The sequence below is a fragment of the Bombina bombina genome, chromosome 6 (assembly GCF_027579735.1).
Source record: "Bombina bombina isolate aBomBom1 chromosome 6, aBomBom1.pri, whole genome shotgun sequence".
NCBI lineage: Eukaryota > Metazoa > Chordata > Amphibia > Anura > Bombinatoridae > Bombina > Bombina bombina.
This window is the reverse complement of record NC_069504.1, coordinates 890,558,101-890,575,081: the sequence shown is the minus strand read 5'-3', so window position 1 is coordinate 890,575,081 and position 16,981 is coordinate 890,558,101. Positions and strand designations below refer to the sequence as shown.

At 39.2% G+C, this 16,981-nt stretch overlaps 1 protein-coding gene across 2 annotated transcripts in view; it reads right to left on the bottom strand.

The window, feature by feature from the left end:
- ACAP1 (ArfGAP with coiled-coil, ankyrin repeat and PH domains 1) overlaps nt 1-16,981 on the bottom strand; it is a 229,932-nt gene that overhangs the window by 199,513 nt on the left and 13,438 nt on the right. The window lies entirely within an intron of this gene.

Sequence of the window (16,981 nt, the reverse complement as noted above, 5' to 3'; positions counted from 1 at the left end):
ATTGCCAATAACCACCACCAAACTGCCCTTGCCTGCTGTATCATCTGTAATACATGATCCATAATCATGAAAATGTGTCAAATGTTCTCTTCCTACATGTACAGTATATATAAAACGAAGTAAAAACTATAATGGATGATTAGATATGTAAGCTTCAAGCTAAAGAATGCATAAATCATTAGCATTTTACAAATCTAACATTATGGGACAGGCTATTTAGGTTAATTAACGACAAAGGGTTAGATTACGAGTGGCGCGCTAACTGTTTTGAGCAAGTGATAAAGGGTTTATTGCGGCTCTTTTGTGCTCGTCTGAAGTAGCGCACGTATTAGGAGTTAAAATGCATTAGCTTGAGCAATCGCATTTAATGCGCATCAGGATAACGTGACTTCAGAGCTCTGGTTAACAGTTAACGTGTATCAAAAGATTTGCACACATCAAAATGACAAATTAAAAAGTTACACTCATAATAACACACTCTAATAAAAATGATTTAAAAACAAATTGCACAAAAAAAGTGCTCAAAGATATGGGGTCACAGGTGTTACAAAATAAGGCCGCAAAGGGCTTTAACATAAAGATACATACATATGTGTATATATATATATATATATAAATATATATATATATATATCTGTGTGTGTGTTTACATATGTATATATATGTATTTACAGACATTTATACACATATAAACACATAAATACATATGTATACAAATTTAGACATTTTTTATATACCGTGTATATATATATATATATATATATATATATATATATATATATATATATATATATATATATATATATATATATATATATATATATATATATATATATATATACGCAATTTCCTGTTTGTGGAGCACGGCTAAATGCCGAAATGAGATGTTGTTTGTCTTGAAGAAGGCTTCTAAGAAAGCCGAAACGTCGACTCTGAAGATTTGTTGTTACCCGTAATAAAAACTTTTTGTGACTTCAAAAATCCTGAGAGTGCCCTTCACTCAAAAAGTATTACTGTGTGTGTGATATAGATATATATATATATACATATATAGATATATATATATATATATATATATATATCACACACACACACATACATACACGCACAGTAAATTAATGCACTGAAATTCTGTTTGACCTGTGACAAAAAAGTCCTGAGAGTCCATTCATTTGCTGTATATTCTTACATTTTTGCACCCAGGCAGCTGGCCCAGGAGGGTGGATTCATTTCAGGATTTTTAGATATATATACATATACACACAGTATAACCGTATATATAAAAATATGTATTTAAGAATAAATAGAAAATGTTCTGCTACGTGAAGAACATTGGAATGTGAAATATTAATATTTCAGGTCGGGTTAGCACACTTGAGAAAACGCAATCGGGTTTGCACGCTAGTAAGAGTGTTATGTTTTTTTCCACTTTTTGCACTCCATCGAAGTCTATGGGGGAATAAGTTAACGCAGCTGCGATATTTGAACTTCGGCTTTTTGTACACGTTGGGCTACCACTCGTTTGAAAACTTTTTTACTTTTAACTACTTTTAACCTCTAGGAAAGTTAACGCGTGAGCGGGAGAACTAAATAGCGTTCCACTCGTAATCTAGCCAAAAATGTCCAGGACAGTAAAGTCAAAATCATGATTCATGTAGAGTTTGCAGTTTTAAACAACTTTTCTATTTACTTCTATTACATAATTTACTTTGTTCTCTTGGTATCCTGTGTTGAAAAGCATTCTTAGGTAGGCTCAGGAGCAGCAATGCACAATTGGAAGCTAGTTGCTGATTGGTGGCTGCACATTTGTGCCTCTTGTCATTGGCTCACCCAAAGTATTCAGCTTGTTTCTATTAACGCACTGCTTCTCCTTCCACAATGAATACCAATCAAATGAAGCAACTTGGATAATAGAAGGAAATTAAAGTTGTTTAAAATTGTACAATCTTTTTGAATCAAAAAAGAAAAACTATTGGTTTCATGTAAAGAACTGAGAAGCTAAACTTTACACTACAGAGATATAGAAATAGTTGTTACTATAAAGAATAAGAAGAAGTCAGTATGTATGCATGGTGGTATATAGTAGGTGGTTTTGTGAGTGTGCATGTGAGTGTAGTGGCAAATAATTGTGCACTCATTCTATACAACAAGAAAGCCTCACTTATTTTGGTAACTTCTCTGCCCCACATTTTACAATGTAACCATGCAGCTAAGTTCCCATTGCTAAACAAGGCTTTATTGTAAAGCAAAGCATCAGTTTTGTGATGATCAGGAAGTATTTCCCATTGATTGGCTACTGTAATAAGTCCACCAGGAGAGTATAATATATGCAATAACACCACAACTCAGTAAGGAAAAAGCATAGAAACCAAGAAACATCTGTATGTATCTCAAGTGGTTTTTGTTGTTGTTTCTTTTGGATTAGATCTTAGTGTGTTGCACTTTTTACAAGAAGAAATCCAGGAACTGAACACTGCAAGTGGCCACAGTTAAAGTGAATGTAAATTTTGATGCTAAAGTGCCTGGTTTGTAAAAAATTCGATTAAAAACAGGGGCACTTTAATTCATCAAAATTTACATTTCACTCCTGTTGTGAAAAGAAAAACCTTACCTTTTAAACTTGACAGCTGCTCCAGCTTCCTCCGGTCGTCGCAAGCCATTTCTGATGTCAGAAATGATGGATAGGTCATCCTCCAATCACGACTTCCCTGGGGAATCGGTGTCTGCTTCAATGCCGTGATTGGAGGAAGCCGGATTCCTCATTTTAGACCCAGGAAGAGGCTTTGCGACGGGTGGAGGAAGCTGGATCGGCTGTCAAGTTTAAAAGGTAAGTTTTTTTTCCCAACACGAGTGAAATATAAATTTTGATGAATTAAAGTGCCCCTGATTTTAATTAAATTTTAAAAAAACGGGCAATTTAGCATCAAAATTTACATTCACTTTAAGAAACTGCTGTAGGCACATGCCTAGCAAATAATTTGTACCTTTAAAGGGACACTAAACCCAAAAATGTTTTAATGATTCAGATAGAGCATACAATTTTAAGCAACTTTCTAATTTACTCCTATTATAATTTTTCTTTGTTCTCTTGCTATATTTATTTAAAAAGCAGGAGTGTAAAGCTCCATTTTTGGTTGAGAACCTGGGTTATGCATGCATATTAGTTTGCTAAATGTAGCCACCAATAAGCATGCACTATCCAGGGTGCTGAATGTAAAATTGGCTGTCTCCTAAGCATTAAATTCCTGCTTTTTAAATAAAGATAGCAAGAGAACTAAGACAAATTGATAGAAGGAGTAAATTAGAAAGTTGCTTAAAATTGCATGCTCTATCTGAACCATTAAAGACAAAATTTGCGTTTAGGGACACTCAGGTTAAATTAAATTTTCATGATTCAGATACAGCATACACTTTTAAACAACTTTCCAATTTACTTCCATTAAAAAAATGTGCACAGTCTTTTATATTTACAATTTTTGAGTCACCAGATCCTACTGAGCATGTGCAAGAATTCACAGACTATACGTATATGCATTTTTGATTGGCTGATTGCCATCACATGGTACGAGGGGAGTGGAAATATACATAACTTTGAAATTTGTTATAAAAAAAAATCTACTACGTATTTAAAGTTCAGACTAAGTGCTATTGCATTGTCTTGTTATCTTGCATTTGTTGATTATGCAAAGCTAATGTGTTGACTGGTCCTTTAACGACCAGAATCATACCCTGCAGTCCTGGGCTTCTCTCTGCCGCGATCTCGCTATTTTTAGCAAGATCGCACTATTTCTGCATGCCCCATGAGTGGGGCACTGCAGAGATAGATTTGCAGAGTTACCGATGCAGAGAGGGCCACCCTGTGGCCCTCTCTGCATTGGACAGCGGTAGTGCCGATCGTTGGCGGGTGGGAGCCATAGCAGGGAGGCCGGTGGGTGGCCCAGGGGGACTCCCGGATCCAGTGCCATAGAGTGCGGGAAAGCACGAGGGGCCGCACGCATGCGTACGCAATCACATAAAAAGTGTCAGTCTCTGGGAAGGAGGGAGGAAGAGGGAGAAGGGGGAATGGGTAATTTAATGTTTGCAAAGAGATCTGGGAGAGGGAGGGGTAGGGTATTGAGGGGGGGCAGAAACACTACAGAAAAATTGGGTATTTATGATACAAATTTTGAGCAAACTGGGTACTGGCAGACAGCTGTCAGTACCCAAGATAGCGGCATATAGGTAGAAGGGGGTGGGTTAGAGTGGTGTTTGGGGGGGGGGGGGGATCCAACACTGCAGAATAAATATAAATAAAAAAAAAGCCTTTTATTTAAGTACTTACTTAAGATAGTGGTGACAATTGTGAGGTGGGGGAAGGAAGAGAGCTGTTTGAGAGGGGGTCGGGGAGGGATCAGGGGGTGGGATGTGTCAGGTGGGAGGCTGATCTCTACACTACGGGCTAGATTTATCAAAGGCTAGGCGAACTCTGCATGTGCCTCGCCTGTAACTGTGCCCCAGCTCGCCTCCGGAGAAGCACACATGTGCACCTGACTTTATAAAAAAAATAGATGTAACTTTGCGCAAGCAAGCTGGGGCGTAATAATAAATTTCACCTGTCGGAAACAGCATTTACTCACTATTTACTCCCTATGTATCATAGTACATCCCTATAAATATTTACGCCACCATGTTTTGGTTATTAAAAAAAGTTTAAGTTAATATTTAGCTTATATTTATATTATATAATGGTTTCTGTGCTGTATTTGCCATATGTTGATAATTTAAGATCGCAAAAATAAATATATCAATATAAATATATATATATATATATATATATATATATATATATATATACTGTTGGTACCTATATGCGCCAGTGGAAGCGCAAATTTCTGGCAATAACAGTCTCTTCTTGGCGCTGAGCCTTTGAAATATTAGTTAAAAGAAGAAAGTACTGCATCGCAAGATGTAAAAGCATGTATTATAATGATGTTCGCCTCAGTTTGTATGGCGAAATATACAACACGCAATTGAAGCCAAAATTGCAGTTCCCTATCGGCGCAAAGCAATGATAAATAAGAAACTGGGCATATTTGTAGGTCGGGCTGTTAAATTACGCCTAGTACTAATGTATATTGTTGCACTAGGGAGCGCGCCTGTGCACTTAGGTGAATGCAAGCGCTGTGCGAAGAAGTTTCTTTCAGATTTGCGCAATTATAGCCGCAGAGTACTGTGATGAATAGGACGATCAGGTCGTATGCACTATTTTGAACGGGATTAAAGGAGAATGGCTTTGAGAAATCTAGCCCTAAAGCTAAAATTAACTCTACAAGCTACCTAAATTAACCCCTTCACTGCTGGGCATAATACAAGTGTGGTGCGCAGCGGCAATTAGCGGCCTTCTAATTACCAAAAATCAATGCCAAAGCCATATATGTCTGCTATTTCTGAACAAAGGGGATCCCAGAGAAGCATTTACAACAATTTGTGCCATAATTACACAAGCTGTTTGTAAATAATTTCAGTGAGAAATCTAAAGTTTGTGAAAAAGTGAACAATTTTTTTTTATTGGATCGCATTTGGCGGTGAAATGGTGGTAAGAAATATACCAAAATGGGCCTAGATCAATACTTTGGGTTCCCAACTACACTGCACTAACTACACTAAAGCTAAAATTAACCCTAACCCTACAAGCTCCCTAATTAACTCCTTCACTGCTGGGCATAATACACGTGTGGTGCGCAGTCGCATTTAGCGGCCTTCTAATTTCCAAAAAGCAACGCCAAAGCCATATACAGTATGTCTGCTATTTCTGAACAAAGGGGATTCCAGAGAAGTATTTACAACCATTTGTGCCATAATTGCACAAACTGTTTGTAAATAATTTTAGTGAGAAACCTAAAGTTTGTGAAAAAGTTATTGAAAAAGTAAACTTTTTTTTTTTATTTGATCGCATTTGGCGGTGAAATGGTGGCATGAAATATACCAAAATGGGCCTAGTTCAATACATTGGGTTGTCTACTAATATAAAATATATATATATATATATATATATATATATATACATACACACACACACACACACACACACACACACACACACACATGTCAATGGATATTCAGGGATTCCTGACAGATAGAGTTCCAATGTAACTATCGCTAATTTTGAAAAAAAAAATGGTTTGGAAATAGCAATGCGCTACTTGTATTTATTGCCCTATAACTTGCAAAAAAAGCAAAGAACATGTAAACATTGGGTATTTCTAAACTCAGGAAAAAATTTAGAAACTATTTAACATGGTTGTTTTTTAGTGGTTGTAGATGTGTAGCAGATTTGGGGGGTCAAATTTAGAAAAAGTGTGTTTTTTTCATTATTTTCATCATATTTTATTAGAAAGTCCATTTAATGGCGAGAAAAACGGTATATAATATGTGTGGGTACAGTAAATAAGTGAGAGGAAAATTACAGCTAAACACAAACACTGCAGAAATGTAAAAATAGCCCTGGTCCTTAAAGGGACATGAAACGCAATTTTTTTCTTTCCTGATTTAGAAAGAGCATGCAATTTTAAATACCTTTCTAATTTACTTCTATCATCTATTTTGCTTAATTTTCTTAATATCCTTTGCTGAAAAGCATATCTAGATGGGCTCAGTAGCTATTGATTGGTGGCTTCACATAGATGCCTAGTGTGATTGGCTCACCCATGTGCATTGCCATTTCTTCAACAAAAATATCTAAAGAATGAAGCAAATTAGATAATAGAAGTAAATTGGGATGTTGTTTAAAATTGTGTTGTCCATCTGAATCATTAAAGAAAAATGTGGGTTTTAATTTCCCTTTAAGGGTAAGAAATTGAAAAATGGTCTGGTCCTTAAGGGGTTGATGACCACGTTAGGTACGAGGTAGCTAATTACAGCACAGAACTCCTGGATAATGCAGCTGGGTGTCATCAAGCACAGATAAAGATTGGTTTTAGGTTAGGGATGAGAGTATTGTGAGTAAAGTTTCCATAGAACACAGAAGGTAGTAATAATTTGGTCTGAGATATATCAATCTTCTGCTTTTACTTGTATAACACAATTATTTAGCTCCTTTGTGAAATGTTTCATTTGAACCCAGCATGGGGAGAGGAATTTCATTTCTATTGGGAATCTGATAAAGGTATTTCTGGCTATAATTCCCACAGCTGAAATGTGAACAACCACGAAGTTAAAGGGATATGAAACTCAACATTTTTCTCTCTAACATTGTGCTCATGGCCGTGGAGTTACTTATGAGAGCACACTGATTGGCTAAAATGCATGTCTGTCAAAAGAACTGAAATAAGGAGGCAGTCTGCAGAGGCAAAAAATATATTAATATAACAATGTTGGTTATGCAAAACTGGTGAATGGGTAATAAATAATAACAACTCTGGTGTAGACTGTCCCTTTAAGAAAATGAAGCTATCTCATACCACTAGATTGTACACTGTTATACCTGCATCCCATTCAGTATATTTGTTGATAATGTGATACATCTATACTTTCATCATCACCAAATAGCACTTGGGCGAGTCAGTTTATTTTATAAGCAAGATCACTTCCAGATGCTTAACTTGGCACAATACCCCATTCCATATTAGGTATTAATTCCAAAGTATTTTGCCTTGTGTATGATTTTCCTTTCCAGTTATTCTTTCCACACATTGTGTGCAACAATGGTCACATGCCATCCATGTGTTTTATTTCTCAATGATTGTTTCAGCTTGAATATATTTGTTCCCATTCACATTTGAAGCTTATCTACAACATGGTGAAGTTATAACCTATATATGCAGCCTGAACTGATTGGAGATGAACATGAAGAATGTGTTGATTTTGGTTGGATTAACTAGCTGCTTGATGTTTGAGGTGGAAGCCACATGCCCCTCCTCTTTTCTGTAGTGGAAGACATTGCAAACTGATGGTCCAGGACTTTTGAGTCTGATTGGTTTTGTGTACCAGAATAAGAAGACTTTATAGCACAACCATCACCTGTGATATTAAACAAAATAATATTGCACATGACAATACTTCTTAGATATGTAATCTGTTTTCTATGTAGTGTGTATAATGTCTTAGCAAAGACTGAATATAACATCATAGCGCCTGCATCGTAGGCATTATTCAAAATAAATTTGCATGATTTCACTACACTCCATATGACAGTCATTAGTTTGGGCTTAGTGACATCTTCACTTTTCTTCTCAATTATAAAATGATCAAAGAGGTCAGATACCTTAAAACTAAGATTTATTTAGCAGCAGCCAACTCTATGATAATGCTCATTTGAAGCACATTCTTATTTTTCATCTTCCAGTAGCTCATCAAATACAGTGACCTTCCTTGTACCATCTAGGCTTTAAACACAGCACAGCCCCTGTGGTAGGCTGACATTATCAGACAGGTACCTGTTGATATCTATGAGAGAACATCAATGACCTGAAACACTTGGATGACACAACATATGGCAGCCCTTGAAGAAGAGGTCCCTATTTTAGTAGAACCCCAACTTTTTGGTCTCTCCAAATTCAGTAGGGTGAACGTGTTAAATCTGCAGAACATTACTAAACCTGTATCCTGATCTCCTTGTTGGCATTCTACTCCCTCAATGGCCCCTACAGGATAGTCGGGTCCTTTTCTCATAATACAGCATCCCTTTCACATAGGTTTCCAGGAGTCAAGATCCTGTTATTTTACAACACAAGCAGACATACCTGGTTGTGGATTGTGGCAGAGGCAGCTCATATATCACAATGAATGAAGCAGCACAAAATAATGTTACCTTAAAGGGCCATAATACCCAAATGTTTAAACACTTGAAAGTGATGCAGCATAGCTGTAAAAAGCTGACTAGAAAATATCACCTGAGCATCTCTATGTAAAAAAGAAAGATATTTTACCTCAAAAGTTCCTCAGTAGCCACCTCCCATTGTAAAGGATTTCTAAGCAGCATTTTAGTGTGTCTGTCCTGGGACATCTGAAGGGATGAGCATCGTGAACTCTCATATTATTTCACCAATCAGGTAAAGGAAGCTTACTATGAAATCTCATGAGAGTTAAGTCAAATCTCATGAGATCACGGTAAGAGTTCATGACCTCAGCACTGCTGATGCTGATTGGCTGCTGTTCATTTCTTCATTTTTTTTTATTTTTACCTGCAGCTGGGAGCAGGTGAAGTATAACTTTTTACACAGAACTTACTCTGGTGAGCTGAGGAAATTGTGAGGTAAAATATCTTCCTTTTTTACATAGAGATGCTCAGGTGATATTTTCCTGTCAGCTTTTTATAGTTATACTGCATCAGTTTCAAGTGATTTAGCATATGAGTATTATGTCCCTTTAACATACTGAGTGTTTCTCAGCTGTATGATCAGATGTGCCATTCACATTTCCATAACATTCCTATGTACTGTAATAGGATTAATGGTTTAAGCTCACAATAGCTGAACTGAGCAAACTCTCTCTTAGAAATTGAACCCTTGAAAGCCCACAAGGTATAAACTGAGAGAGGATAGGAAAGGATCACCAGACTGAACGCAGAGTGAAACGTCAATGTTAGAATACATAAGTGTGGTGCTATCTGCTTAGTGGATAACCTGATACACACAGAAATTGATTTCAAGTCACACCTTTAGGTGCACACAAACCGCACGCTAGTTAGCATGAGAGTGGCATAAGTCACAGTCAAAGGGATTCACTTGTATCAGTCAGCAGAGTTTGATCTACCTACATCAGTGTTGCACATTGTGTATTGTTAAAATCTATCATTAGGTTATCACAAAATCAATTGCCCACAATCTATTATCATAGAGCAATTAGGGTCCTGTTGTACAAAAAGCTGAAACATGCACCATCTTAAAGGTCCCAAACCCCAAGACACAAGAACAGAAACTAATAAGTGTTGCTAATATCCCAAAAGTACACAACTCCTGAGCAGAACACAGCCTTGCATAGCTTCTAATTCATTCACCGGTCGAATCTGGCATAGAAGCTGCAATATGTTGCAGATCCTAAGCTGGGCTTTAGCTATGTGTTAAATATAAAGCATTACATTTATAACACATTTCCAATTTACCTCTGTTATCAATGTTGCTTAGTTCTCTCTGTAACCTTTGCTAATCCTATGAAAGCTCAGGAGTGTGCACGTGTCTTTAGCCATCTGGCAGCATTGTTAATAACACTGCTAATAGGAATGTTCTGCATAGTTGCAAACACTGCTGTTATAAAATGCTAAAGATACATGCAATCTCCTAAGTACCTATCAGACTACCAAGGTTTATTCTTCAACAATGAATACTTAGAGAACAAAACAAATGTGATAATAGCAGAAAAACATAATTTATGTAAGAACTTACCTGATAAATTGATTTCTTTCATATTAGCAAGAGTCCATGAGCTAGTGACGTATGGGATATACATTCCTACCAGGAGGGGCAAAGTTTCCCAAACCTCAAAATGCCTATAAATACACCCCTCACCACACCCACAATTCAGTTTAACGAATAGCCGAGAAGTGGGGTGATAAAAAAGTGTGAAAGCATATAAAATAAGGAATTGGAATAATTGTGCTTTATACAAAAATCATAACCACCACAAAAAAAGGGCGGGCCTCATGGACTCTTGCTAATATGAAAGAAATGAATTTATCAGGTAAGTTCTTACATAAATTATGTTTTCTTTCATGTAATTAGCAAGAGTCCATGAGCTAGTGACGTATGGGATAATGATTACCCAAGATGTGGATCTTTCCACACAAGAGTCACTAGAGAGGGAGGGATAAAATAAAGACAGCCAATTCCTGCTGAAAATAATCCACACCCAAAATAAAGTTTAATGAAAAACATAAGCAGAAGATTCAAACTGAAACCGCTGCCTGAAGTACTTTTCTACCAAAAACTGCTTCAGAAGAAGAAAATACATCAAAATGATAGAATTTAGTAAAAGTATGCAAAGAGGACCAAGTTGCTGCTTTGCAAATCTGATCAATCGAAGCTTCATTTCTAAACGCCCAGGAAGTAGAAACTGACCTAGTAGAATGAGCTGTAATCCTCTGAGGCGGAGTTTTACCCGACTCAACATAGGCAAGATGAATTAAAGATTTCAACCAAGATGCCAAAGAAATGGCAGAAGCTTTCTGGCCTTTTCTAGAACCGGAAAAGATAACAAATAAACTAGAAATCTTTCGGAAAGACTTAGTAGCTTCAACATAATATTTCAAAGCTCTAACAACATCCAAAGAATGCAACGATTTCTCCTTAGAATTCTTAGGATTAGGACATAATGAAGGAACCACAATTTCTCTACTAATGTTGTTGGAATTCACAACTTTAGGTAAAAATTCAAAAGAAGTTCGCAACACCGCCTTATCCTGATGAAAAATCAGAAAAGGAGACTCACAAGAAAGAGCAGATAATTCAGAAACTCTTCTGGCAGAAGAGATTGCCAAAAGGAACAAAACTTTCCAAGAAAGTAATTTAATGTCCAATGAATGCATAGGTTCAAACGGAGGAGCTTGAAGAGCCCCCAGAACCAAATTCAAACTCCAAGGAGGAGAAATTGACTTAATGACAAGTTTTATACGAACCAAAGCTTGTACAAAACAATGAATATCAGGAAGAATAGCAATCTTTCTGTGAAAAAGAACAGAAAGAGCAGAGATTTGTCCTTTCAAGGAACTTGCAGACAAACCTTTATCCAAACCATCCTGAAGAAACTGTAAAATTCTCGGAATTCTAAAAGAATGCCAGGAAAAAAGATGAGAAAGACACCAAGAAATATAAGTCTTCCAGACTCTATAATACATCTCTCTAGATACAGATTTACGAGCCTGTAACATAGTATTAATCACAGAGTCAGAGAAACCTCTTTGACCAAGAATCAAGCGTTCAATCTCCATACCTTTAAATTTAAGGATTTCAGATCCTGATGGAAAAAAGGACCTTGCGACAGAAGGTCTGGTCTTAACGGAGGAGTCCACGGTTGGCAAGAAGCCATCCGGACAAGATCCGCATACCAAAACCTGTGAGGCCATGCCGGAGCTACCAGCAGAACAAACGAGCATTCCTTCAGAATCTTGGAGATTACTCTTGGAAGAAGAACTAGAGGCGGAAAGATATAGGCAGGATGATACTTCCAAGGAAGTGATAATGCATCCACTGCCTCCGCCTGAGGATCCCGGGATCTGGACAGATACCTGGGAAGTTTCTTGTTTAGATGAGACGCCATCAGATCTATTTCTGGAAGTTCCCACATTTGAACAATCTGAAGAAATACCTCTGGGTGAAGAGACCATTCGCCCGGATGCAACGTTTGGCGACTGAGATAATCCGCTTCCCAATTGTCTATACCTGGGATATGAACCGCAGAGATTAGACAGGAGCTGGATTCCGCCCAAACCAAAATTCGAGATACTTCTTTCATAGCCAGAGGACTGTGAGTCCCTCCTTGATGATTGATGTATGCCACAGTTGTGACATTGTCTGTCTGAAAACAAATGAACGATTCTCTCTTCAGAAGAGGCCAAAACTGAAGAGCTCTGAAAATTGCACGGAGTTCCAAAAACAAAATTTATGCTTACCTGATAAATTCCTTTCTCCTGTAGTGTGGTCAGTCCACGGGTCATCATTACTTCTGGGATATTAACTCCTCCCCAACAGGAAGTGCAAGAGGATTCACCCAGCAGAGCTGCTACATAGCTCCTCCCCTCTACGTCACCTCCAGTCATTCGACCAAGGACCAACGAGAAACGAGAAGCCAAAGGGTGTAGTGGAGACTGGAGTATAATTCAAAATTTTTTTACCTGCCATAAAAAACAGGGCGGGCCGTGGACTGACCACACTACAGGAGAAAGGAATTTATCAGGTAAGCATAAATTTTGTTTTCTCCTGTTAAGTGTGGTCAGTCCACGGGTCATCATTACTTCTGGGATACCAATACCAAAGCTAAAGTACACAGATGACGGGAGGGACAGGCAGGCTCTTTATACGGAAGGAACCACTGCCTGAAGAACCTTTCTCCCAAAAACAGCCTCCGAAGAAGCAAAAGTGTCAAATTTGTAAAATTTGGAAAAAGTATGAAGAGAAGACCAAGTTGCAGCCTTGCAAATCTGTTCAACAGAAGCCTCATTCTTAAAGGCCCAAGTGGAAGCCACAGCTCTAGTAGAATGTGCTGTAATTCTTTCAGGAGGCTGCTGTCCAGCAGTCTCATAGGCTAACCGAATTATGCTACGAAGCCAAAAAGAGAGAGAGGTAGCCGAAGCTTTTTGACCTCTCCTCTGACCAGAATAAACGACAAACAGGGAAGACGTTTGACGAAAATCCTTAGTTGCCTGTAGATAAAATTTCAGGGCACGGACTACATCTAGATTGTGTAGCAGACGTTCCTTCTTCGAAGAAGGATTAGGACACAAAGATGGAACAACAATCTCTTGATTGATATTCCTGTTAGTGACCACCTTAGGTAGGAACCCAGGTTTAGTACGTAGAACTACCTTGTCTGAATGAAAAATCAGATAAGGAGAATCACAATGTAAGGCGGATAACTCAGAGACTCTTCGAGCCGAGGAAATCGCCATTAAAAATAGAACTTTCCAAGATAACAGCTTGATATCAATGGAATGAAGGGGTTCAAACGGAACACCCTGTAAAACATTAAGAACTAAGTTCAAACTCCATGGTTGAGCAACAGTTTTAAACACAGGCTTGATCCTAGCTAAAGCCTGACAAAAAGCTTGAACGTCCGGAACTTCTGACAGACGTTTGTGTAAAAGAATGGACAGAGCTGAAATCTGTCCCTTTAAGGAACTAGCGGATAAACCCTTTTCTAAACCTTCTTGTAGAAAAGACAATATCCTCGGAATCCTAACCTTACTCCATGAGTAACTATTGGATTCGCACCAATATAAGTATTTGCGCCATATCTTATGATAAATCTTTCTGGTAACAGGCTTCCTAGCCTGTATTAAGGTATCAATAACTGACTCAGAAAAACCACGTTTTGATAAAATCAAGCGTTCAATTTCCAAGCAGTCAGCTTCAGAGAAATTAGATTTTGATGTTTGAAGGGACCCTGGATCAGAAGGTCCTGTTTCAGAGGTAGAGACCAAGGTGGACAGGATGACATGTCCACTAGATCTGCATACCAAGTCCTGCGTGGCCATGCAGGCGCTATTAGAATCACTGATGCTCTCTCCTGTTTGATTCTGGCAATCAATCGAGGAAGCATCGGGAAGGGTGGAAACACATAAGCCATCCCGAAGGTCCAAGGTGCTGTCAAAGCATCTATCAGGACCGCTCCCGGATCCCTGGATCTGGACCCGTAACGAGGAAGCTTGGCATTCTGTCGAGACGCCATGAGATCTATCTCTGGTTTGCCCCAACGTCGAAGTATTTGGGCAAAGACCTCCGGATGAAGTTCCCACTCCCCCGGATGAAAAGTCTGACGACTTAAGAAATCCGCCTCCCAGTTCTCCACTCCCGGGATGTGGATTGCTGACAGGTGGCAAGAGTGAGACTCTGCCCAGCGAATTATCTTTGATAGTTCCATCATTGCTAGGGAGCTTCTTGTCCCTCCCTGATGGTTGATGTAAGCTACAGTCGTGATGTTGTCCGACTGAAACCTGATGAACCCCCGAGTTGTTAACTGGGGCCAAGCCAGAAGGGCATTGAGAACTGCTCTCAATTCCAGAATGTTTATTGGTAGGAGACTCTCCTCCTGATTCCATAGTCCCAGAGCCTTCAGAGAATTCCAGACAGCGCCCCAACCTAGTAGGCTGGCGTCTGTTGTTACAATTGTCCAGTCCGGCCTGCTGAATGGCATCCCCCTGGACAGATGTGGCCGAGAAAGCCACCATAGAAGAGAATTTCTGGTCTCTTGATCCAGATTCAGAGTAGGGGACAAGTCTGAGTAATCCCCATTCCACTGACTTAGCATGCACAATTGCAGCGGTCTGAGATGTAGGCGTGCAAAGGGTACTATGTCCATTGCCGCTACCATTAAGCCGATCACCTCCATGCATTGAGCTACTGACGGGTGTTGAATGGAATGAAGGACACGGCATGCATTTTGAAGCTTTGTTAACCTGTCTTCTGTCAGGTAAATCTTCATTTCTACAGAATCTATCAGAGTCCCCAAGAAGGGAACTCTTGTGAGTGGAAAGAGAGAACTCTTCTTTTTCGTTCACCTTCCATCCATGCGACCTTAGAAATGCCAGTACTAACTCTGTATGAGACTTGGCAGTTTGAAAGCTTGAAGATTGTATCAGAATGTCATCTAGGTACGGAGCTACCGAAATTCCTCGCGGTCTTAGTACCGCCAGAAGAGCACCCAGAACCTTTGTGAAGATTCTTGGAGCCGTAGCCAATCCGAATGGAAGAGCTACAAACTGGTAATGCCTGTCTAGAAAGGCAAATCTTAGATACCGGTAATGATCTTTGTGAATCGGTATGTGAAGGTAAGCATCCTTTAAATCCACTGTGGTCATGTACTGACCCTTTTGGATCATGGGTAAAATTGTCCGAATAGTTTCCATTTTGAACGATGGAACTCTTAGGAATTTGTTTAGGATCTTTAAATCCAAGATTGGCCTGAAAGTTCCCTCTTTTTTGGGAACCACAAACAGATTTGAGTAAAACCCTTGTCCTTGTTCCGACCGCGGAACCGGATGGATCACTCCCATTAATAAAAGATCTTGTACGCAGCGTAGAAACGCCTCTTTCTTTATTTGGTTTGTTGACAACCTTGACAGATGAAATCTCCCTCTTGGGGGAGAGGATTTGAAGTCCAGAAGGTATCCCTGAGATATGATCTCTAACGCCCAGGGATCCTGGACATCTCTTGCCCAAGCCTGGGCGAAGAGAGAAAGTCTGCCCCCCACTAGATCCGTTCCCGTATCGGGGGCCCTCGATTCATGCTGTCTTAGGGGCAGCAGCAGGTTTCCTGGCCTGCTTGCCCTTGTTCCAGGACTGGTTAGGTCTCCAGCCTTGTCTGTAGCGAGCAACAGCTCCTTCCTGTTTTGGTGCAGAGGAAGTTGATGCTGCTCCTGCTTTGAAATTACGAAAGGAACGAAAATTAGACTGTCTAGCCTTAGGTTTGGCTCTGTCTTGAGGCAGGGCATGGCCTTTACCCCCTGTAATGTCAGCGATAATTTCTTTCAACCCGGGCCCGAATAAGGTCTGCCCTTTGAAAGGAATATTAAGCAATTTAGATTTAGAAGTAACATCAGCTGACCAGGATTTTAGCCATAGTGCTCTGCGCGCCTGAATGGCGAATCCGGAATTCTTAGCCGTAAGTTTAGTTAAATGTACTACGGCATCCGAAATAAATGAGTTAGCTAACTTAAGGGCTTTAAGCTTGTGTGTAATCTCATCTAACGGAGCTGATTCAAGTGTCTCTTCCAGAGACTCAAACCAAAATGCTGCTGCAGCCATGACAGGCGCAATGCATGCAAGAGGTTGCAATATAAAACCTTGTTGAACAAACATTTTCTTAAGGTAACCCTCTAACTTTTTATCCATTGGATCTGAAAAGGCACAGCTATCCTCCACCGGGATAGTGGTACGCTTAGCTAAAGTAGAAACTGCTCCCTCCACCTTAGGGACCGTTTGCCATAAGTCCCGTGTGGTGGCGTCTATTGGAAACATCTTTCTAAATATTGGAGGGGGTGAGAACGGCACACCGGGTCTATCCCACTCCTTAGTAACAATTTCAGTAAGTCTCTTAGGTATAGGAAAAACGTCAGTACCGCAAAATATTTATCCAACCTACACAATTTCTCTGGTATTGCAACTGTGTTACAATCATTCAGAGCCGCTAGCACCTCCCCTAGTAATACATGGAGGTTTTCCAGCTTAAATTTAAAATTTGAAATATCTGAATCCAGTCTGTTTGGATCAGAACCGTCACCCGCAGAATGAAGCTCTCCGTCCTCATGTTCTGCAAATTGTGACGCAGTATCTGACATGGCCCTAATATTATC